We start from the raw sequence: 27,082 nt of genomic DNA on the forward strand, positions 1-27,082 counted from the left end.
ATCGCTCGAGGCATGTATGAAATATATATATGTAGATGGGAGGCTTGCATCCCCCGGATATCGTTAGAAGCAAAAATACAAGCGCAGTTGAACAGAATTGGCGCTCTCTGAAGATCAAAGTTTAAAAGTACTTCCCTCTCGCCAAATGTCGCTGTCGGTAAATGGTGCGCTGGCTGCGTGATGTGCTATGAGCCTTCATGCTCATTCAGTCAACCGAGAGTTACATAACGACACCAATGTATCACGTTCTTTCAGTCTGACTTTCTCAAGCATATACCACATACCACGGCGGGGGAAATGGGCCTCACACATTGTACCCATGTAGGGAATCGATCTCGCTCTTCGGCGTGACGAGAGAACGCTTTAACCACCATGCCAACAATACAACCGTTACCGCCTAACAATACTGCCTACACGGCAGCCCCCAGAAGCCACCTTACATATGACCTTAACGAGAGTATTCGCCACTGAATACAATGGCTGCCATGATTAATAATGTTTTTCTTTCATCTTTTGCAGCAGACTGTAAAGATCTGGGATCTTAATGCTTCCCACGAGGGCATGATAAATGTTGTGATTGTATTTCTGTTTCTTAAGACAGCCTACCAATCTACAGTGTAGTCTGAACCCCGAGGTCACCCAGTCAGGAACTGGACGACCCAATGCTTGTGCTCGTTTCGTTATGGTATGCGTTGAGAGTTTTGGGTGGCTAGTGTCACCACCATGAAGACTCGTAGTCTGTATGAACTAGTTGTAAGAATGCAAAGAAAGACAGTCTACTGGCCAAACCCCAAGTCAGCGAGAGACGGGTACTATTATGTTATTTATATTTTGTACATTAATTCATGATAGTTCTTAATAGATTTTATACTATAATGTATATCATGAAGAGGGGGGACTGATTTGGTTTGGTGCTATTAAAAGAGGATCATATAAATGAAGGATTTGACGAATTATGTTGTCACCTGGGGATAAAGGTAAAACCTCTAATCTAAGTAATCAAAACACGCAGACTGACACTGTACGTTAGCACCACGAATCAGTACGTTTTCATCCATGGCTCCATGTTACCTTGGAAGACAATATATCTGCAGGACAATCTGTTGTCAGGGAAACACTGGGCTGTGATCTCCGACTGACAATGTTTAATGGTGTTGCGTAGGTGTTCATCCCCGCCAACAAGAACATAACCGACTGGCATACAATGAAGTCAGCATTAAGTTCACTGACACCTCTCCAAACGCCGCAACCCATAATCTAGACTGAACCTGTTTTCGTCTGAGAACAGTATATTGAACATCGTTAGCGCACCTACGTTGTCCGAACCATAGTAGTGGGTCTGTATGTGGATCACCCACTGCACATGGCCTTCAAGCACACAGATGAGCAACATGAAGTCGATTATTAATTGCCTGGCCAGGGCTACTATACTAGAAGCAATGTGTGGGTGGTTGCTGATTGTATATTAGGTTGTTTGTCCTCTACTCCGTGCGTGTCACGATGAGATCATCCTGGGCGGATGCCGTTTTGGTTGCAAGGGTCGAATGTCAATGTTTTGTGTTGGACTGCGAGTCATTAAGAGTGTATGCCTAGAGTCTGATGGAGAAAGGAAGTGAAGAAACGGCCATCGGCATTAGAGAGATCACGATCTGTCATTTATGAAGAATATCGTGTGACTATCCTGACTCTTTTCGCGGTGTGTTTCTATTTCCATGAAATACGATAGGTTCACTCCCCATTGGGACAAATCACAGGCTGCTCTTGGAAGTTATAATTTGTCATGTGGTGTAGAAAGGAAACCGAGGAGACGAAAGTACTTATACCTTGAGAAATCCATCAATCCATGGAGTTTCACGCGGCTTTGATTAAATGGAAAGAGTCCATGTGTATGTGCGACCAACGCACCTGTCTCCATACACTGTCGGGTACCTACTGGGGAAACTCTATCTCTCTTGAAGACACGATCCCGCAGCGCCATAGCCTGTGGCAGGAGCGAAATAAAGATTGCAATGTTGTTCTTGCTAGCCCAGTATGCATCAGTCATCCTTACCTGGAGTAGTGGCTTAACCTGACTAATGTTCTGTTTCTGTAAACCTACGTTCTGTCACTGACCTCTGTTGTTGAGTTAATGTATGAGCTATTCCATCGAGTAAACATACATACCAGATGGTGATCGTCAACTCCTTTCGCGAGAAGGTCAATTAAGCAGATATCTCGATCCCTTGGTAGTCTGGTTCCATAAACTCTGATCTGGAAGGGGCGGTGGGGTAGCCTAGTGGTTAGCGCGTTCGCTGGTCACGCCGAAGGCCCTGGTTCGATTTCCCACATGGGTACAATGTGTGAAGCCCATTTCAGGTGTCCCCAGTCGTGATATTGCTCGCACTATCGCAAAAATCGGCATAAAACCCCACTCACTCACTCACTCACTCACTGACAAGGAAATCAATGAGTACCGTTATTAATGTCTAATTATGTATCTGAAACTATCACTCTGTTACACGGATTCGTCATTTTAGTAAATTACGAGCATAAATATGGCATGTTGATTGAAGGTGTTGTGATATATGCTCCCTTGTTCCAGCCAACCACTTAACACAACCACCACTGTTAGTAGCAGTGACCATCGCTAGACACCTCCGTCATATAGCTGTGATAATGCTGAGTGCCGTGTATAAACAACAAACAAACAAACAAACAAGCTGCTGCTACTACTACTACTACTATTACTACTACTATGCGCCATGTTTCATCTCGAACTGTCTGTCGCACGAGAGACTCATAATCTGCAAGTACCATATCTCATTCCATCAGTCGATATGTAAATAGCCTTCACTGACACTTCAAGCCTGCTGATATACTGGGCTGTATAATCAACTTCAATATAGACCTTTCATGATAGATGGAGCCTATATCTTCGCCACTAATTAGGATGCTGATAGATTTAACGTTTTCACCATGGAGATTATTCCAAGCCGGGTTAGGCTAGGGATGCGTTTCTTATGGATCTTGATTAATAACGTGTCGGCGACGCAGCACCTAATTAATTAGCAACGTTACACTTTTCAGATTACCATGAATGCATCTCTGACAGTTGGGCAGCTACTGCATGCGGGTCCGTGCAGACTTATTGGACAGAAGTCATCGTATTCATCCCTTGGGATGCTGTTTCACAGAGTAAGAGGAAATGGCTCGGGGGATTTGATTGCTGACCGCACAGTGTCCCGGACATGTAGTCCCGTGAATTGTAAAGGCGACCTTCCCTGTCACACACTGGGTTAGAACATGGCTCCACTACTCGATGACATTTGTTCAGAATGAATACACAATACCATTTACCGAGTGGTCAGATGTAACACATGTAATATTTGGAATTACAATATTCTCAATAAAGTGCCGATTTTAGTACTTTGTGGCGTGAATCCCATCCGGGATTAGAACCAACACTCTCACTATGGAATAGTTCATGAGATCAGTTAATGTAATGCTTCAGTCAGGCACCTAGCGTCAGCACACAAATTCAGCATTCTAATCCAGAGACCTAACCCAAAATGTACTAGAATGAGAGAGGGAAATGCCCAATATATGTTTGAGTTGTTCCAGGATTGTGAGGACGGCCTACTGGAGCCTCATCCTGCTCTCTCGATGTCAGTGATAGCAAGTGTTGCACGAGAGACCTGTAGCTCCAGTTAGGTACCCCACGGGTTCCCCTGAACCCGCCGTTGTTGCTTAAGGGGCCTCATTCAACAGCCTGACTTATATCGATAGACTGCAGTTGTTGGTTTACTACCAGGTCGACATTGATGTGTAGTAAGATGAAGAAAGGTGCACTGTGCCATCAATTTGGTTGGAGAGTTTCGTGCTTTTATCGACTTGGTCTGTTTCATTACTTGATTATAGTCGATCTTCTCGTAATATAACGTCAGCTGCCGGTTACTGGCCACAGTGTGAACCGTCTCAACTATTGGTAAGTGACTGTAGGTTATTGGCCTCAATGTGAACCGTCTCAACTATTGGTAAGTGACTGTAGGTTATTGGCCTCAATGTGAACCGCCTCAACTATTGGTAAGTGACTGTAGGTTATTGGCCTCAATGTGAACCGCCTCAACTATTGGTAAGTGACTGTAGGTTACTGGCCTCAATGTGAACCGTCTCAACTATTGGTAAGTGACTGTAGGTTACTGGCCTCAGTGTGAACCGTCTCAACTATTGGTGAGTGGTTGCAGGTTACTGGCCACAGTGTTTACCATCTTAATTGTTGGTAAGTAGCTGCAGGCTACTGGCCACAGTGTGTACCATCTTAATTGTTGGTAAGTAGCTGCAGGCTACTGGCCACAGTGTGTACCATCTTAATTGTTGGTACGTAGCTGCAGGCTACTGGCCACAGTTTGTACCATCTTAACTGTTGGTAAGTAGCTGCAGGTTACTGGCCACAGTGTGTACCATCTTAACTGTTGGTAAGTAGCTGCAGGCCACTGGCCACAGTGTTTACCATCTTAAATGTTGGTACGTGGCTGAAGGTTACTGGCCACAGTGTGTACCATCTTAACTGTTGGTGAGCAGCTGCAGGTTACTGGCCACAGTGTGTACCATCTCAGCTATTGGTGAGTGGTCGCAGGTTACTGGCCACAGTGTGTACCATCTCAGCTATTGGTGAGTGGTTGCAGGTTACTGGCCACAGTGTGTACCATCTCAGCTATTGGTGAGTGGTTGCAGGCTACTGGCCACAGTGTGTACCATCTCAGCTATTGGTGAGTGGTTGCAGGATACTGGCCACAGTGTGTACCATCTCAGCTATTGGTGAGTGGTTGCAGGTTACTGGCCACAGTGTGTACCATCTCAGCTATTGGTGAGTGGTTGCAGGTTACTGGCCATAGTGTGTACCATCTCAGCTATTGGTGAGTGGTTGCAGGTTACTGGCCACAGTGTGTACCATCTCAGCTATTGGTGAGTGGTTGCAGGTCACTGGCCATAGTGTTTACCATCTCAGCTATTGGTGAGTGGTTGCAGGTTACTGGCCACAGTGTGTACCATCTCAGCTATTGGTGAGTAGCTGCAGGTTACTGGCCACAGTGTGTACCATCTCACCTATTGGTGAGCGGCTCCAGGTTACTGGCCTCAATGTGTACCATCTCAACTACTGGCCAAACATGGCTGAGTGAACAGGACCTTTCCCTTATCATCAGAGCGTGTGTCAGAACGCACCGCGCCGACCAAATCCATTTCCCTCTGAAGACCCCACCCCCACCCCCACCCCCCGTTCAAAATACGTAGTCATACAACAAATATATAACAAATCCAAAAGAAAAAAAAACGCAAATAGAAATTTCGACGTTTTTCGATATTTTCTCAATATACTGCTGGAGCGTGGTGTAATGTGGGCACATCCATTAGGGGTATTTTACTGCAGGGAATGGTTTCCTAAGCGCCCTGAGGTTGAAAAGCCTCACTTTTAATTCCGGAAGGCCCTGGGTACGACACTTTATTCTAATCACATTGCTCAATATGCATTCTGTACTCGCTAAGGGGTTTCTTTGTAGGTTAGTCGGTCGAATTCGTCTTCATCTTTTTGTCTCATCAAGGCACCCACAGATAATGGAGGCAGACCTTGCCGGCGGTGCTTTGTTTACTATGACAACTCTCCACAGAGAAAGACGCACTGGTACTGAAGTTTCGCACTTTGGGACCATACAAATAGCAGGTTTTCAATCAAGGGAAATTGATTTTCGTCTCGTATATTTGCATGTGCGTCGAGAGGCGGATGGTTTGGTTATGGAGCAACAAGTTGGGTTGCACAGCCTCGAGGCTTTTCAGATAATACTTCGTGACTTCAGTCAGATGTGGACCAACGCCATATCAAAACTACTGAGCGAGTTTGCACGTTTTGTTAACGGAAACAAAGCCGTTTCCCCTCTTCTAGAGATGATTTCGCTGCCAGGGCAAGTGTAATGAATGCAGCCACGACTAATTTTCCCATAAAATGATGTCTTTATTGATTCTAAGTGATTCTGGCACTAGACTGAAATACGGTGGTCACTTTGCTGAAGGTGTTGCATAAATAAACAAAGACATATTCGTGGTATTATTTACTGTTTTCTTTTAATTCCATGAAGTCATTATCTCACATTCCAGAAGTCTTTCGGTTGTAAATAAAAGAAGCTGTAAATATAACTGAGTGTATGACTGTCCGCAACCGGAAGTCCATAAAATATATGACGATTGTGTAAGCCATTATATAGTTTGCTGTAACTACCAAAATCAACATGTTATCAAGACAGGTATTGTACACACGTATAAGAACAAACACTTCGTCTGGCCGTCCTCAGAATAACCCACTCCCTCTACCCTCATCTACCAGAGGTATACGTTGTCTGGCGGGTAGCCTAGTTTATTTGTTACAGAAGAGAGTAAGTGAATGAGTATGGTCTTACGCCGCTTTTAGAAATGTTCCTGCAATATCACGGCGGGGGACTCCAGACATGGGTTTCACACACTGTATTCATGTGGGGCCTCGAACCCGGGGTCTTCAGTGTGACGAGCATGCAGATGCTTTACCCATCAGATTACCCTACCGCCTCTCACGCCAGAGAAAGAGTAAGGGTTATATTTGTATCAGTTTCAGTCACCTCAAGGCTTCGCTTGTTATCTCAGCACAACAGGTGAGTACAATGAGTGAAGCCTACTTTTGCGTCCCCTTTGGTGATATGGCCTGATGTAGACCTTGTTTTATGAAATCATCCCAAAGTGCCATCCACTGGCACCAGTGGAAGTATATTGATTCGGGTCCTGATAATGTCATTCAGGATAGGGAGAAAAGGCAAAACATTACTCAATGGTGCCATCTTCGTGCTCAATGATGGTTTGAAAGATCATTAGTTACTATAATAAGCTATGCTGTAGACGACATCTTTGTGCGTACCGTTGTGTTCTGGCGCGCGCGCTTACCACCAGATATTATCTACAAATGAGAGGACGATGAGTTTTCTGAGTTCAATGTTGCGTGAGGGCCGATAATAAGAGTGGTCTAGTGTCCGTCACGTGGCCCAGGACGCTCGGACCCGCAGTTCATGAAGCACTTACCGCTGCCCAGTGTTGACACATTGGAATTACAACAGAGATTCCCATGCGTGATGAGGGGAGGGGTGAATTCTTGGAGAATCGATGTCGGCTTTTCTTGTCAAGCAGCTTATTACTTGGCAATTTATTGCACCAACAGATGTCAAAGAAACACGTTGGGAACTGTTCGCTGATAGTGGAGAGAAAGTAGGCCAATATTGAAACGTCTCGGACCAGAATGGAAACTTCGCATCATGGCCTCTCGCAGCTTTTTAACTTTCACAGACTTGCGACAGTGGAACCGCCTTAATGATTCCATGCGCCATTTGTTGTCTGGTGCTTCATGGGATGTTTTGATTGGCTTGGGTTGTGTTTAAGCTGGATTAAATAAATGTTTTACGGAGCAATGCGAAGACAGGTCTATGTTTTAACATGATGTAAAATAAATTTCAACACGACACTTTGTGATCATTTGCGTGGACCTTCAATTTTGGGATTGGAAAGGTCATTTGTCTTTATTAAAGATCTTCCAGGTCTCTGTTCTGTTGGATGAATCGGACGATGGGGATGTATCGGACGATGATATTGCTGGAATATTGCTAAACGCGGAGTAAAACTATACTCACTCACTGTTAACTTCTTTGAAAGGCATTTTAGAAGTTGTATAGATGAAGGAAAACCAAGTTCTATGGATAGACAACTTCTTTAATGCATTGGGTGCGACGTTTCGGTATAGGCACTAACACGGTTATCAAGCAAGTTACTTTGTTAGTACACCGAAACGTCACATCTTGCTTGATAACGGTGTCAGTACCTACACCGAAACGTCGCATAGTTGACTATCCACAGAACTTGGTTTTCCTTCACTCACTGTTGGATGTACACGCCTATTGTATGGTATTAGATGCAATAACCTTTCACTGCATACGTGTGCGTATATATTGGTAAATCGATCGATCGATCGCCTGCCATAGCGAATTTGGGATCTATTCTCAAATTGGGCTGAGGACTTATGATGAGCTTCAGACTTCCATATCACTCACTCGCTTACTCAAACCCATCCACCCATCCACCCGCCATCACATAGTGCAACTGTATGGCGAAATAAATTTAGGTCCGACTGTCGGTATGCACTGTTGCCCATAACGTTGCTCCGAGCTTATACTCAAGTATGCAAATCACAACAATCAAGCTTCTTTTCGTCTGTTCAAACGGACCCTGGTAATATAAGCATGAACCTAAATACAGAGTAAACCTGCATAATCTGAAGCCTTGTCAATACCGGATCAGATGTACTGTACTGAAATTTACTACTCTGTTGTTACAGGTCAAGATCCGGGTTAGAATCGATCTTCACCAACTCATGCGACTAAGGGGATTGTGTGGTCAGAATCACCGATGTGGTTGAAGTATGTCATCGTACTCCAATTAAGTAGACTTATACTCATAATGTCAATCACTGGATTGCCTGGTCCAGATTCCAATGTTTTCTGTCATTATGTAGCTGGACTAGCGGCGTTAACACACCCCAATTAAACAATAGCTATTTTACTGTGAAACAATATGCGCCTAATGCACACATTTACTGTATAAACTCGTGAAGGTCCGGGTCAGAAATTACCTTCAGGAAGCCATGCTTCTCACAAAAGGCGACTGAAGGGATCGGGTGAACAAGCTCGCTCAATACATCTCATCATATCCGTATTGCGTATATTGACTCTCATGCTGTTAATCACTGGATTGCATGGTCCAGACTCGACTATTTAGAGACCGCCGCCATATAGGTGAAATATTGTTGAGTGCTGCTTAAAACTAAACTCACTCACTAATTCTTCTTGCAGTATGAGTATGCTCGCTACAGCCTCGGCAAAGTTGGCCGTATGTCATGTGAGATAACGAATAGTGCTACACTTCCCAAACCCATCATCGCCAAGCCTCGTCAAAGTTGGCCGTATGTCATGTGAGATAACGAATAGTGCTACACTTCACAAACCCATCATCGCCAAGCCTCGGCAGAGTTGGCCGTATGTCATGTGAGATAACGAATAGTGCTACACTTCCCAAACCCATCATCACCAAGCCTCGGCAAAGTTGGCCGTATGTCATGTGAGATAACGAATAGTGCTACACTTCCCAAACCCATCATCACCAAGCCTCGGCAAAGTTGGCCGTATGTCATGTGAGATAACGAATAGTGCTACACTTCCCAAACCCATCATCGCCAAGCCTCGGCAAAGTTGGCCGTATGTCATGTGAGATAACGAATAGTGCTACACTTCACAAACCCATCATCACCAAGCCTCGGCAAAGTTGGCCGTATGTCATGTGAGATAACGAATAGTGCTACACTTCACAAACCCATCATCACCAAGCCTCGGCAAAGTTGGCCGTATGTCATGTGAGATAACGAATAGTGCTACACTTCCCAAACCCATCATCACCAAGCCTCGGCAAAGTTGGCCGTATGTCATGTGAGATAACGAATAGTGCTACACTTCCCAAACCCATCATCGCCAAGCCTCGGCAAAGTTGGCCGTATGTCATGTGAGATAACGAATAGTGCTACACTTCCCAAACCCATCATCACCAAGCCTCGGCAAACACTCGGTAGCCCGTGAATCTATTGGACCAAGTATTTACACAATGACCTAAAGGGTGATATATATCATCGATACATCGTTCAAGCTGTCAGATGATTGTTTACGTTTCAAATGAAGCATGTAGGTGTGGTTAACTGAATGGAATGGCGACGGGTATGTCCATTGTATATAGATTCACTTAAACCGTTCCGTAGCATATTAACATTAAGTGCGGATTGTTGAACAAGGTAGTTTCACTATATATGTAAATGTTCCAGACATTAGTATTGTCCGACAAGGGAACAAAGAGGCCACAGAATCTCTATCACTTATGTACAAAGCGATATTAAGATCGATATATCGACTGACGTTTCAGTGTGAAAAATGGAGAACATCAGTCTATGATAACGCACACATTATTAAACGATGCCATGGGAAATAGAACGACTATGTTATTGTTCAACAACTGTTTAATTGAAATATATCCTTGCATCGTGAAAAGGGTGATCTCGTTTCAAGATTTTAATATCGCTCGTGACTCATCCAATAGAAACGTACAATGCTGCAACTCAATTACAATTCCTCCTGTAGCTCTCTTTGAAGTAGCTTCTGGTTAATCTGTTTTCTGTGATGTCACTCTTCTGTTGTTTTATTTCCGTTTTTATTCCTGAGAGTCTTTTGCATTTGATCTTTTATACGCTGCCTCTCAGACAAACGCGGTCTTTGTCCTGTGAATACATTTTAAGATGGAAATGCGTGAGTAAAGTTTGTGTGGGTGCTGTGAGTAGATTAACACCACCGTGGACTAACGTGCGGGTTGTCGTGACGACGAAAACTCCATCATCCAACATTACATGGGGCGGATCACCAACAGATCCTGTTCCATAGAGAAGACGCCAGCATATGTGATTGTCAGAATACGCAATCAATCGTAAGGATTTTAGCAGCCGTATTGCATATACGTTCAAACATTTGGCACAACGGGATCGTCGACGCCATATGCAACATCGGGTCACACTTGGTTTTGACAGACGTTTCCATGACAGAAACGCTTGGTCCAAACTAGTCTGTTGCAGAAATTCTGTGAATCTTTCTTGTAGCTGCGCTCGAACAGCAACAGAATAATCATATAGTTGTGTCAGATTTCTGATACCTTTCTGTTGTGATGACAACCACGAGCCAAAGCGTGGGGCTGAACATTGAATTTTGGGGCTTCGACAACAGAACCAGCAAATCCTGACATCTGCCCAATTATGTACATGTACAGTGGGTTGCAGTGACGAATGGACTACTAGTATTCAACCATCCAGATAAAGAGCCCGGCGCAGCGTTCATAAACATCCTCTAGGAGAAGCTTTATAACAATAAAGTTCTTTGTGTGTTGCGTATTGGTGAAACACGCTGTGTTTATCATGGAGTAGTTTGGTTTGTCGTTCTTTAGTTGATAGCTGGTCGCACAAAGGTCGTTATTTCAGAATCAAGTGTCACTTCCTTGTCCATCTAAATGCAAGGCGCCCGTCGTCAATCTTATTGTTAACGATAGAGATGATTGTCGTCTCTTCTACGAATAATTTGCTCCTTGGAGAATCGTTGTGGGTACGTTTACACAATGGACCAATCTGACCATTGCTGAGCGAGGAGATGGTTTGTGGCCTTGTCAGTGTTTATAGTCCAGAAAGCTGTGTGTGTAAGTCTCGGTGCACGTGATCTCGCGAAAGCTGTTCTAGTCGTCTGTCCCATGCACGTGCACGCCGACGGTAGTCGAGAGAATCTGTCAAAAGTCTCTGTATTCATGTTCAGTGAAATGTCATCTATGCACGCAATAATTAATACATTTGCACTTAAAACGGTGGATTCATTAAACGCGATAATAGAACAACTGATTTCTTGAACAATTTACAATACTGCCCACTGTTATTAAATATTTTATGGTTGTCAAATACCAGAAAGACTGTCCAACTCAACCCACAAACAAATATGTTTCCCAATATAAACCTAACATTCAGAAATTCAGATATTAGATAACAGATATGGGAAGATATCGTCCTGTATGACACAATTACCCGTCAGGCCGCTTGACAAAGTCGGCTTGATTGCAACTGCTCGAGGCCAACACATGTAGCCCCGGAGGGGACCCCTCAAATATGACATAATTACCATTGCTCTGCGCGGTCACATGCTAATATGACAGAAAAATGTAACTGGAGATAAAAAATTGCAAGTTCCAAGTAATCCAATACAAATACCCACAAAGTAGCGTTGGAAGCCGACAGATCCTCTTGGTCCATGCTTTCTGCTAGTGGCAGCTGTCATAATGTAAGGGATGCCGAGATTGATGGGAGGATGTTTTATTTCGCCTCGCTGATCAAATCATAGCCCACTCATTATCAATCAGAACATATTTCTTCATATTTCTCTCTACACTGCTAGAACTGTTTGATTAGATCATTGGCATACGACCCTAGGCAGGTCTGACACCCTGGTGCAGCGTGGAGTTTTCACCAACACACTACACAGAAGCCCCACACTTTCCGAGAGAACGGGGCCACACAATGGTCTGACTTTGTTATATGGCATGCCCGCTTGAAAATGATGGAACAGGTTTCTTAAAAATAACCCAACCGTTTATGATCCCCTTCCTTTAAGAATAAATCTGTATTAATCATCAACCTCTTCCGCCTCAGTTCTGATAGAAGATCTTGACATCAATTTATTGTCTCCTGATGAAGTCTCTCCGCCAGCCTTTATGTGCGGTAAGCGAACAATGTGTGTTACGTACTTTAGAATTTTGTTCGGAAATCGTCCAGTTTTTACCGTTGCAGTTTGATCTTCAAATACCGAATGTTTATTTACTAGTTTTTATTATTATTTTTGTTTTATTTCACTACAATTCTTCCCCGAGTCTTTGTGTGAATCTAACTGGTGTTATAAACGCCCGGTCTGATTTTCAACATGATTTTTCTTCGAAATTCTTTTTCAGGAGAACTCGCGACCCTGAGCGGCGTTTCACAAAGCGATGGTGGTTCTACACACAATGGTCTATGTTAAAATATGGGAGATCCGATCACCACTGCTCTACGATCTCTTTATAAATTGGAATCCTGGTGACTTTGGTTTTATATCGTTATCAAACTACCAATCTCCGTTCTACGGTTAGATCGTATATCTGCTGTCCCATAGATGTCAATGCATGTCTGTGTAAAACTCCTCCACAGTGCCTCCAATCGCCGACTGTTGGAGGATACTTCTGATATTGGTGTCGGTCGACTCTCACTTTACCACAGTGTCAATACAGTTCCATATGCATAGTTTGCTTGTCTAAATCGCATTTTGTTTAGTATGACAGTAAATAAGTGATATAATTGTAAACTAAAGCGTAATTGCCAAAAGAAACGCAAAATGAAATTCAAAAATGATACTTACATTTTTGTACACGTATGTAAACTCAAACATTTGGTAGTGTTGTACATTGTTTCTTAAATGTTTTAGAAGATCATGCTTGACCAAACGCAACCACAAATGATTTTGAACGGTTTTATCAATCAGGATTGTCATGATGTGCGTGGGTGTCATGCAGCACGAATGTCAGGCACAATGATTGTTTCTCACGTGTAAAAAATGAGTACAGCATGTGACTATGAAAGACCCAAATGAATCTCACAATTTTATAAACAATCTTTGCAAGTACTGTACACGAAAATGGGACGTCTCGAAATCAGGCAATTGGACGATTGCAACCTGGCGAGGTGGCAAGGATCTTCAACGTTCATCGCAGCACAATAACTCTATTGTGGGATCGATTTTGTCAAACCAATTCGGCAAATGACCGCCCAAGATCAAGAAGACCTAGAGTCACCATACCTGCCCAAGATCGGTACATCCGGGTAACCCACCTACGTGACCGCCATCGTACCTCCCGGGGCATAGCACAAGAACAGTTTGTAGCCCGAAGAGTGTCCGATCAGACAATCAGGAACCGTCAAAGTAGGAATACGTGCCAAACGTCCTAAAGTTGCCCCTCTTTGACACGACTACATCGACGTCAGCGAGTGAGATGGTGTAACACGGTGCTGTCATGGAACCTGGCAAACTGGCGGCGCATATGGTTTAGCGATGAATCCTCAGGAGACGTGATGGTGGAGACGACGTCATAAACGTTTTGCTCAGACATGTGGACAGATTCGGTAAAGGGAGTGATGTGGTGTGGGGAGCAATCTTATACACCCACAGATCGGAACTTGTGCTTGTCCAAGGCAATCTGACGGCCAGTCGATACATCGAGCAGATTCTCCGTCCGCACGTCCTTCACCTTGTTAACAGTCAACGGCAGCTCTTCCAACAGGACAACGCCAGGCCCCAACACCGTGGACTACCTGGCCAATAACAACATCAATACCCTCCCCTGGCTCTTCAGATCCCCGGATCTAAACCCAGTCGAACACTTTTGGGATCAGATCGATAGACGTCATAATCCACCACAGAATCTTCACACGCTGCAGGAGGAATAGAGAAGGATTCCACAACAAAACATCCAACGACTGATTCGATCTGTACCCAGGAGGGATTCAATCTGTACCCAGGAGGTGTCGAGCAGTGGCAGCAGCTAGAGGTGGTCATACGAGGTACTGACTTCAACACCACCTGGTGGACAGGAGTAATGCCTGTGATCGCGGTTATTCGCATGAAATATGAGCAATGCACCGCTCCACAAAATTTCATTCATGTGCCTTCGTTTTCCGCTGATTTACACGTCCTTGAATAACACCATTTTTTCTTTTGGGAGGTGGTGTGGTGTGGTGTGGTTGTTGTGTGGTGTGTGTGTGTGTGTGTGTGTGTGTGTGTGTGTGTGTGTGTGTGTGTGTGTGTGTGTGTGTGTGTGTGTGTGTGTGTGTGTGTTGCGGTTTTTTGTTCTATTTTTTTTTTTAAAAAGTGTATATACATCTTTGAAGTATACACAGAAACAGATTCGTACATTTCTGTCTCGAACTCCTAGACGTCAGGTTTGAGACATTTTTTTCCCGGAATCAAACTGGATACAGGAAACATTTCCATTCTCCTAATCTCTGGTTCCATTATGTGAAAACTCACGAACTGCATCACTTGTTTGGACAAAAAGTTAATATTGGCCACAAATTGACAGTAACATGCAAAACATACCAAAACAATCTACATATTGAAAATACTACTTCAAACACCAAACACTATGCATAGGTTGTGCGTAAACGAAGCAGACTGTGCTATATAAACATTATGGAAATAGTTTGATCCTTCAGGAAGTTTCTTCCCTTTAGACATTCAAGGTGTAACTGTCTGTAATGGACCCTCTGACTTACACTTTACGAATTCAAGCAAGTCGTTGTAGTAAAATCAGTCCTAAGCAATATCTGCTATTCATTCATATAATCTATTTCGGAGGTTCGATGACTGATATCACTTATGTTATCACGGTGCTATTAATATAACCAGACGGAAACCGTGTGAGACTCTACATGGTGAAGCCACCCATAGTTACTGTAGTGTTTATACAACTGTAATTATGTCATTTGTTAAAATTTAAAACAGAACTTAATCATAATCATTTCAGCATGAACGTCACCAAGCAAGTGTGTGGAATGTTTAACGATTGTTTCACCTGATTACAAAAGTCACGGTTGGACATACTATATAAAATAGTGATGTCTTCACAAGTTGTTTGTTGAGAGAAGCACAGGTATTCATACTGTGAAGGCGACTTGTTAGCGGCGTATCTGTCAGAATATTTAAATAACGATTACATCGCCCAACACAAAGAGAAACCATCGCATAGTGAGTGAGTGAGCGAGCTAGAGACTATACAAGAAGTCACTAAATGAGATATGTGTGTTCTGGAAATCAATATATATTGATACGCAGCACATAATTCTACAAACAACGGCTTGCAATCTTAGAAATTAATCAATTTAGAAAGACATCGGAAGTCATGGTCACATTAAGATGAGCGAATGACATGTACTATGTCGGCACAATTTCTGTGTGACATGCCATACCGTGACGAGAACGATAAATACATGAAAAAGGAATACATGAAGCTATGCAAACATGTCGTCAATGGTCAATAAAACTGCTGGAGATTCACAGATGATAACTTTACACAGGCATGTTATCATAAAACGATGCAACTATAAAGAACGTAACATTATGAACAAGCCAGCAGCTGAAGGTTGTCAAAGTTTTTGATAACTGGTTTCATGCATATGATCTTTGAATAAAGTGTAGACTCACGCAAAACAGATATGAGGTACGAGTATGTCCTTGGGGTGTGATACCAGGGATAATCTACAACAGTCTCCCTGGTGATACAGACAGCTCAGAAAATGCGAACCGTAGCTTTTGGCTACAAAAGAGTGACACAAGATCCATTTATGTACACGTAACATAAAGAAAAGTACTGTGCTTTTCTGATTCGCCGGAGAACAGCCAGGTGTGCGGTATTGCAAAATTCTAAATTTTCAACAAAGATGAAGGAGAAAACAAATACACGATCTTCATTTTTGTATAACCAGTGAAAATCCGCGTTAAAACTGATCTTCAGTGACTCATGCTTGTCGTACGATTCGACGAAAGGGATCAGAGTGGTCAGGCTCACTGACTTGGTTGACACATATCATCGCATCCCATTTGCGCAGATCGATGCTCATGATGTTCATCACTGAATTGTCTGGTCCAAACTCGATTATTTATAGACCGCCGCGTCAAATCAAACCCACTCACTCAGTTTTGTATGAAGAGATATTGGTGAATTTTGTATGAAATATCTTTGTCCGCGACTCGCAGATCGGAGTTTCGGCAAAAGCATATGGAAGTAGTGGTGATGCCTGGAGGTTTGTAACCCAGGTTTCTACCGATGTTGCTGAAGAAGAATATGCCAGCTGCTGTTATTGATAATACAGCTGTCACTGAGGCTATCACATCTACAACATAAACAACAACAACAACAGCAGCAGCAGCAGCAGCAGCAACTGCTACCGTTCCTACTTCTGTCTCTTGCACGATCCTCATCTACTAAAACAAGCAGGGGACGTCAACAAAACATGGACCGTATAATCGCAAAATCAAAACCAACAGCGACCACGTTGGTGCAATGTAAATCTGGTTATCACTGAATGTTCAAGCAGGCGACAGTGACGTCATGTTGGCTTGTTGTAAACGATATTTGGAATCCTCAGGGAAAACCCGTTCTTGGTCATAAACAGCCATCTACAGGTTCGTTGTGACAATGAGTGAATAGCGGCCAGAAATAGGCGATTCCACGGGGAACCACTAACCAACGCTGCTTCTCTTCTCGTTTCCAGCGCAATGATTTCAAAAAGTCAAATATTTGATTAGTTTTTACTTGCTATCATGACGTTATTACACAGTTTAGGGAAAGGGTAGCATATATTCTCGCGAGATTTCAACTGGCTTACATCGTGTATGCTCCAGTCGTTTGCCAATGTTTCATTGTCCATACATGCAATACCCCTTCATCCATTAGGTAGAGTCTAAACAGTATTACCCTCCCAAACGTTTGTTTGGTGACAACTCCAAAATTACTTTTGCCCTTTTGTGACCATCTTTGTTTGCAATAACAAAAAATGAAATGACAAATTATCTTTCAGCGAACGCCTAAAGTTTTTGTCTTTTCAAAAGATAAAAAAAATACGCTGGTTGTTTGACAATTTCGTTTTATTTAGACCAAATAATGAGTGCGCGATATTCTTAAGCTGACACTTCTTTGATAAATCTCTCCACAAGCCCTCCGGTAACAAACATTTATGCAAGATCCGTGTTAACAAATAAAATTGTCCCTACCGACAGAAAGATGCTTAACTCGTTACTATGACAAACCTTTGGGGCATGAGCGTCATAAGAAAATACGGGATCATTGCATTATCCCAACGAGGCGTCTTATTGTGCGATATCTTATTGACTCTTGAATGAAATGAGGCGTAAGGTTACAGTATATTGGGATTATATGACAGCCATAACACGACAGAGACCATCCACCATTCGTCCCATCATGCCTCAACTGGGCTTTGACATGCGCAGAAGGCAACTTTACAGCTCATGAAGATGTTTTTTTCACCCTCACCGTTTATCTCAAAATCCGACTTAAGAGCTGAACGGTGACTTGATAAACCCAGCAATGGAGGGACATATCGAGCAGAGCAGTGTAGGTTTTGTTGGTTGAGTGAAGATAGCTATGAGTCAGTGATTGATTTGTGACTCAGTCGTATCCGACGCTAAATCCTAGCGCGGTTAAAGAACGAATAATCAATTGAAGCAATACGCTGTTCATTCGATGTTTGTAACAGTGGTTGTGCAGCTGCAGGCAGATTTCGTCGTGGAAGAATTTTTTGTCGTCAAATTTAGGATGTTGTACTGCATAGCGTGTAGAAAAAGAAAAGTTCCGATAATTGTCTCTATGAGGTCTGATTTAGGCCGAACTTCAAGAACACCCGACTTGGAATACAAAACAACCAACGTTATTGCTCACTTGGTACCAGGTGAAACCATACCATCACAAACTAATGCGCAGTTCATTGGCTGTTGAGACCTTAGGCCTTTCTGGTTCTATTTCTATTTCAGTGACAGGCTTCATTGCAAACCAAAACTATAGCTAGCTGCCCAATAACAAGTGTGTACTCTTACTCCGTCATATGGAACGATACAGTGGTGACATAAGGTCAAGCACAAAACCGACGGTCAAGATTGAAGTAACATTTCTGTCAGATTCGCCCGATATGTGGGGGAAATAAAGTAACACAGAAAACTTGACCCCGCAAATAGAAATTACCGGCAACTGTTGTGTGCTGCAAGCAGATACATGTTAAACGTCGATGTTGCAGTATACAGCAAAGAAAGCTAAAAACGTATGTTTCTGTAACACACAAACTGCGTTCACTGAGCAGTTGCTACATTTTGCGTTAGGACACAAATTGCGTTTGTTGGACAATGCTCGTATGCCTCTTTAAGACACAAACTCTGCTGCCCGAACAGTTGTGTGTTAAGACACAAATAGAGATCGTCAGACAATGCGTTCATTGAACAGGTGTTGCATTTTGCGTTAAGACAAATTGCGTTCGTTGGACAATATGCTTCTTTAAGACGCAAACTGAGTTCACTGGTCAGCTGTTGCATTCAGCGTTAATACATAAACTGCGTTCGTTGAACAGTGACTGTATGCTTCTGTATGTTCTCCATCTACAGTGACTTCTGTTTGGTTGCAACAGAACTTGACAATGACAACTTACAATAACCTCATAGAGACAGGATCTGATATTGAGATATTCCATAGATATCTCCATCTCCATCTCCATGGCAACAGTAACTACTTTGATTTATGATATCTGAATGCTTTTCCCGCAGTAGTTGGAAGTTATTTGGAAATCATTATTTTGTGTTCCGCGTCATTTATTACTAAAGAGACCGTTATTATCTGGCCTAATTACCCGAGTGATATTGCTGTGAGATGAGGATGTAGTGGAGAAAAATGGCAACCTGGGACACACATCAGACATCCAGGACTGCGCAATATATTTATAACCGAAGCATTATTGGTTTATATCTTACGCCTGGACGACCATTTAACACTTTTGAAAATACTGCGTTTTAAACAATTATGGAAAACACTTTATGTGCCTTGGTTTTTGGCGTCATAGAGTTTCTGCATCATGATTGTAAACATTAATTATTTGGGACAAGACTATGCACATTCAAGTAACCTCAAGTAACATATATCATACATCCTAGACAGTTTGACAGACAGTTTGGGTCATGTTACCTACTCACTTTATGCAAGTCTTAGTTTGCAGTCAATGTGGACACCAAATACTTACTCCCGTCGCTTCTTCAAACATGTATGATTGACTAGTAGCTTGTTTAGCCTCCATATTCCTGCGTGGAGGAAAAGAATGAATGTGTTTAATACAGCCGTTAGATGAAAGTCCAGTCATACTTGTTAAACCAGGATACTATGATGGGTAACACCAGTACCGGTTATCTGTGCATTCGGAACTATCCGAAAATGCGACTGAGATATAGGTATGGACTTCGTAAACTGTTTTGGAAACGGGGACTATTCGCTGTCCAAAGGAACCTGCAGCTGAGAACCTGTCAGCTGTTTGTAAAAGCAATGCCCTCGGACAATTTAGCTTGTGCTCTTATTGGTCGGATTCAGTCTTAGCATGTGCTATTGCTCACAGACACTGTGGTATTTATCATTAGTCGGATTCAATCTTAGCATGTGCTATTGCTCACCGACACTGTGGTATTTAAAAATTATTAGTCGGATTCAATCTTAGCATGTGCTATTGCTCACAGACACTGGTATTTTTGGTCGGATTCATTCTTAGCATGTGCTGTTGCTCACAGACACTCTGATATTTATTATTAGTCGGATTCCTTCTTAGCATGTGCTATTGCTCACAGACACTGGTATTTTGGTCGGATTCCTTCTTAGCATGTGCTATTGCTCACAGACACTGTGGTATTATTGGTCGCGGACACTTTGAGCTTCGGTTGTGGTATTATGACGAAGGTTCGAACTCCTTATCGGATCGTGTGGTAATGATCATTGTATCATAAGACCCGTCCACCCATCTAGATAGCATTTCTGCTGCCCGAGACATCAACGTGCTGTCCATTGCTAACCAAATCTGAGGCGTGTCCTTCCGACAAATGTCACTAACCACTCGAATCAATGACAGATACCACATTTCTAGGAAAATACAATCTCCGAAAAAACAGACAGTTCCATCTGCCAAGCTTCCCTGTAAATTGATAGTTGAAAAACTGTCTTCAAAGAGTTCGTTATTTCGTTTCATCTCTCACTTGTTGCTGGGCCGGAGATCTGGCAAGCTTCTGTCCCAGTGTTAGATTGATTTCCACAGAGTCCAACACTAAGTTGACAGATGATGTAATACATAAGGTCCTAGCTCATCGATTTCCAACACACGACAAAATTGAATGCGATGGCTACACGAAATATGATTTCTTATATCGTCGAAATTTCGGAGTCCAGAATTAACTGTCAAAGACAGCAGCTTGCCATTAGTCTCATGACCAAGATAATTTAGGGACTTTGGACCGCTTTTACCATTCTGTCTGTTAGCGGAAATTACGCCTCATAAAAGTTCTCATTAATACACACTCTGAAAACCTTTCATATATGTCTGTTTTATACCTACCTGGTGGTCAAGTAGAAAGCAGGCCTATGTTAAATAATGTCTTTACTTTAGGAGTGAGAGATCACTAACTCGTAAACGGTTGGTCATATTCAACAAGGGTTGGGACCGTGGACAAATCACATCCTCCAGAACCGTTCTTTAGCACACAAGGGGCATTGTATGGCTGTAGTGACAGTATTGCCCCTTGATGCTGTGATTCATGGTTGACCAGGTCGTCACTGTTTCCACAACTCTGAACTCTTCAATCCTTACAAGCACTTGGGATCGTGCAACGACCATGCTCCCATCTTGTAAGGTAATCTGAGAGCTAACAACTTAAGAAAACCTTCAAAACTAATCAAATACTATTGTGATTCAGAGGGTAAAGAAACCTGTCATCATAAATACTGTAATTTGCCTGGACGATCACATAAGCTCGTGTTCAATGCCAGCCATGCGCTGCACGGGCTTCCGCTGCGCGTATAGGTCACATGACACGCGCATGCGGCATGACCGTGCATAATTACAACGCGGCACTTTCAGATCCAAGTCCGGACGTGGTCCCAGTTGAATTGTGGGTTGACATAGAAGCACCGGTCCTACAATATGGACAATTTGTTGGAACAAACAGGAAATTGACTGGCGAGTGTTCTGTCCTATATAGCTTCCGGGCGTGAATATGGAGCATGGCTATTTCAAGCCTGCAAAGTCTTTGTTACGCTATCTTCTTCAATAACAGCTGGACATCCCCGAGTCGCCATGATTTCCGTACTTTGTAGCACAGGAGGAACAACGCCAGCTTCAATGGCGACATCAGAATTAGACTATATAATAGTAACATTTACTGGTAATTTAAATAACAATAATAATGTTGGTGTCCAGGTACTAATACCCGCTCATGGCGCTACAATACTATAGGAAACGATAGGTAAAACTATATACAAGCGGAGGCAGCTGAACACAGGATCTTTAATAATACGAAGTAAGGAAAATAGGTTACAGAGCGGATTTAAATGACTCCAAGGATTCAGAATTCTTGATTTGAGTGGGCAGGATGTACTCGGGACTGGTGACTCCGTGTGGAATGATGTTTTCCCAGAGGATGAAAGTCGAACTGTTGGCATGACAAGGAGCTTGTAATTCTTTGGTTGTAATGATCGTACAGAAATCGGCGCTGAAGTTTGTCCCAAGCATATTCAAATGAAAGGTAGTAATTATGACCGGTACTTTCATTTTTATTTTATTGGGCCCTCTGTCTTTGTTTGATTGCACGTCGAATATATCACTTGCCACATGCTACACGTAAGCAGCGAACACGTAGTATAGACACCTTGTGAAATGTTCATAGAACACATTGCATATAGGTTTAATGCAATCAGTGTTCGCGGTAGGTTTTGTACGTGTGTGTGCTGAAATAAAATTATTAATATGCAGTCCAAATCTTTTGCGCGTGAAATCTTCATGAATCTCCTAAAGCATGTTATAATGTATTGTTTGTCTATGTGTTGCAGGGTTAAGGTACTTTATAAAATTATGTAGATCAGAATCTATGCATCCAAAACACGCACGCAAAATATTTTGCGTCGTTCTATTACTTGTTTGCGTGAAAAACGCAGGTTTCTGCGTAACGCGAACATTGAACGCACGTGTTAAATCATCATATGACTATTTGCATATTCCTACAGGCAAGAGGTGGGGATTTGGGTCTGAAGTCATAACAACATCACGTCAGATCGTTTGTAGTTTATACATGTATGTGTTCTGAATTTAGGTACGCTCATCACCATATGCCAGGCAAGCACAGCTGTGGTGTTGGTGCCCTCGAGCACATAGCCCAACCCTTACCAGGCTGCGGAGGGAACCACCTTCATATTTGTCTGTGGTGTATATAACCAGTGATACCTGACGTGGGTCGACCATGAATACAACATATCAATAATGTGTGTCATTGCGCAGAACCGATCCCGGACCTGCGGCGTGACAAGCGAACGTTGTAAGTACTGGACTAAACCTGCTCCTACATCACTTTCTGGAATGAATGAAACGTGGAATCCGAATATCAATGATAGACAGACATATTATTTACATTATCTATTATAGATGGTTTAGTATAAAATAAAAGCATGTGCCATACTCTTATTTAATCAATAATTTTTAATGTTCAATTTCCGACTAGTAGAGAATGTGGCTAATGTGTAACTATTTGTTTGTAACAGTACAATGTAACTTCCAATGGCGTAAGGTCTTTCAGCACATATATTTCTATATATATATCTATGTATATATAAGCAGTACCCTACATGATGTCAAATGCCATCTTGTTTCCCTCACCACGCCGTGTCGCCACACACATAATGTCGGCTGGAGCGTGCGCAACGCTTGCCAGAACAACGGACGTCTTCAGCGGTTCAGTTGGTGTGCTGTTGTGTTATCCTACTGTATATATGAATAACATGTATGCCCATATACCAGCACCACAGCCAGTGAAACTAACCATCAGCATTATCACTGTAGGCACATATTATATTCATCGCAATGACGGCAAATGTCAAATCTCTTCCCCAGGGCTCACCGTTTACGGTATCGTGATTATCGCCCCTGTGTCCGCTATGCTGAATAAACAGCATCAGTTTACATGTTGGAGAGCGCTGTGTCTGGTTCATGGTCCTTAAAGTGATCGACGGACAGTTGAAACAAGAACTCGTCCAGATGAGCCAGGTTTAGTTCGGATGGCTGGGATATTGACACTGGATATGTTTAATGAAACAACGATGGCGATCGATCGTCATATGACGCCATGAATGGCTGCTAGGGATAACATTTGAATATACAATATCATGGATGGTTAATCGATTATAGGATTGTAGGTGGCTCGTCAAAGGTTGTTTGCGGCATTGTTTGATTTTCATAGATTTTTCTATTCGTGTTTAGTACTGCTTACATTTCGTCTGGCTTTTGCAGTCCATGACGATCTGTTCTGCTTCAAACTGCTGATATTGACAGCTACGGTCTATAATCCCTACAGGCTACAACAGAGTTCACATAGTTGTTTATCACAGTGTCGTTCTTGGTTTTCTGGCAAACACTAATTGCAAGCCATGTGTCACGTAAAGCATAATGAACCCGTCAAGGCACTCAAATATGTAGGTCTACCTCTTGTTGTTGAAGTATTGTTGACCTACCAGCCCATGCTGCCAGCAAGTATTGTTGACCTACCAGCCCATGCAGCCAACAAGTACTGTTGGCCAACAAGCAATTGTGTCAGTCTACTAATGGACTGTTTTCCGTGCTTCGTTAATGTCAATGTTTAATATCTGCACACTGATATCCGTCGTCCTTAAAACGATATTCACGACTAAACTCTGCTTCAGACAAGGTTACTTAAGGGTACAGCTTGAGTTGTATACTTACTGACATTGACCTCTACTTTTACGAGGAGTAGGTTCAAGTATGGCGTGGGTGAGGATGGTAACTAAGGTTTGACCCAGCAGGACAGAACTTGTGACTGGCGATGCCTAAATCATACATATTATAGTCGTAAAGTCGGGAGGTGTAATGAAGCCAAGATTCGTTTTGGTTTAAACATAGAACCTGACGATATAATAAGCCGTTGCATCGATTTATGCTGGCGGGGTTCGAGTAATTGATGTAGGAATGTCCCAGTTCAGTGTCCAGGCTTATGGAACTCCCACACCACTATTGCACAGATTCTCCATGTGGTCACATGCAGACATTGTTATATTGGAATAAACCTAAACGAAAATATCTGAAATAGGGGGTATGAAAGACACATTCCACATTAGTTTCCCGTGTCTGCTTCGCCTAGCATTAAGGCTGTACTTGTTTCAGTTTTTGTTTGTTTCTGTTTGGTATCAGTCTAAGTAAAGTATCATCAGTACTTTTCATTACACTCCACTACTGAGTCTAACAAAACCTTATGGGAGGTCGCGTCAGGTAACCTTTGAGATTGACCATTCAGAACACAGATTACCAAGTCGCGAAAGTGCACATTCGCACATACCTTTTGAACTTTTTATCTCGACAACTTTCGTACCCGAACGATTCCGAATGCTGTTTAGCCTACGCTCGCTTCCGGGTGATGCACACGGCGCATGTACAACCAGTGACAACAGTGAGTAAACAGTCACTGAAAATAGTGTTTTTGGCAATATTCAAGGATCTTATCTTGCGGAAATATTAGCAAATGGTAACCGTGTCAACAGAAACCCCAAAGCGTACATACTGCGGATTTTTGTTTGTGGAGAGATCTGTGTCAGTGACCTGAATTTTTTGAAAGTCCCTCCGATCCCTAAATAATAGCCATTGTCTGATTGGTTAAATCTATTTAACCGTCTCACGTTTGATTGGACGGTCATTGGTCGCTCAAAGGTTACCTGACGCGACCTTCTACTAGGTTTTGTTAGACTCAGTGGTGGATTGTAACGAAATACACTGAGACGAAGTTTACTTAGACTCTGTTTGGCATTTTCAATTTTTTTGTTATTACTTTATTTTGATTAATTAATTAATTATTAGTCTATTTGTTGTTTTTAGGGGGCGGGGGTGGGGGTGGGGGTGGGGGGGTGGGGTGGTGGAGGAGTGGTTATGGGTAGATCCGGACTAGAATAAGTCTACAGCAACCCAAGCATGTCACAAAAGGCGACTATGCTTGTCGTAAGAGGCGAATAACGGGATCGGGGGGTCAGGTTCGCAGACTTGGTTGACACATGTCGTTTGGTTCCTAATTCCTTTCCCGCTCCTTTTGATGATCACTGGATTGTCTGATTCAAATTCGATTGTTTACAGACCAATACCATATAGCTGGTTGCTATGAGTGTAATTTTGGAGTGTTGGATGATGTTCTAACTTCATGCGAAACAGATGGGTTTGCATCACTTGTTTCCTTTATTTAGGTAGGTAAGTCAGTTGAACGGTAATGCTTGTGTCAAACTGTAGAATGCTATCTGATCATCGATATATCTTTGTTGGTCACGCCGTATCTTAGTTTGCCAGTCTGAGAAGAAATTATTAATCATATTTAGAAATAAGCAGTTGGAGCAAAATGAGGAGCATTCTTCCTAAACCTCACACAGATGTCGTCGGGAAGTTATCCCAGGAGTTGACATATTGTTTTCCAAGGAAACCTCACTCGTCTCAGACCTTTCTTCAGACCATCCACAGGCTTGGCAATGATAATTCCCTATTTACCATTTGGTACGATCTACCAGTGACATTACGCCCTGACTTAACCCATACCGGAAGCCACTTAACACTCTCATCTGGCTCTCATTTGGACATACTCCTCGACAGCATCAGATAAAGCTCCTGTCCCAATCGGTAGCAATCGGTGAATAACTGACGAAGGTTGTTCTTGTCAACAATTAAGAAGTCCTTATTTAGTAGAGTCTGTTTCTGGTTTGACGGAACGTTTCAAATCAAATTGAAGAGCTATACTCTTCCGTCGATACAGGGGACTCTCAGTTTGGAGAAAGCCACCCATCAGCGGAAAATTACTGCGAATCGTTTGATTTTTTTCAACGACACAGAGTATGGTCTTTCTATCTGTCCTTTTCCATTCTCGATGGTTCCTGGAAATGTCCAAATCCATGGTATTGGCTCCCTCCCTTTTCCGACCACTGATAATGAGATGCTTGCTGGCAGAGGAATAAGTGTTATCACTGTTTCCACGTAACATTGCTGTACACAACATTCGATCTAAAGGTCTCCTCTTTACATCATATAAGACCGACTGCATATAAGTCTAGTAGATTAGTTGTAACTTTTTTTGTAATATCCTAACTTTCATCCAAAGGTCAGTCATAACGGCCTGTATTTATGTTTGTATCACACATGAAATCCTTCAAACTGCTCTGTCCTATGTAGAATGTGTGTTTAGGGAGATGAGTGTAAAGACTGTCATTGTGTTGGACTCCTGGCCCGTAATTGCTGTTATTACCGTCATGGTTCTGGGAGTAAAGCCACAGGGTCGTGACTACCAGGCAGCCACTACACCATTCTACCTGACATCCTGACATGCAGTTAGACATGTCCTTACTTTGACAATAGCAACGTGGCCTTGCCGTCATCTCCGAGGACAGGACTGTAATACAATGACGTCAGAGCCATTTTAGTTTTGTTGTTAAAACGTCCACATGAATCAACGAGATGATTACTCGTGTGGACATGTAACGTATAATTGACGTCAACACATGCAAACTAAATTGACATGAAACAAACATTATGTTTATATACGTAAAAAAGCAT

This window comes from Haliotis asinina, chromosome 9, assembly GCF_037392515.1.
Source record: "Haliotis asinina isolate JCU_RB_2024 chromosome 9, JCU_Hal_asi_v2, whole genome shotgun sequence".
NCBI classification, from domain to species: Eukaryota; Metazoa; Mollusca; class Gastropoda; order Lepetellida; family Haliotidae; genus Haliotis; species Haliotis asinina.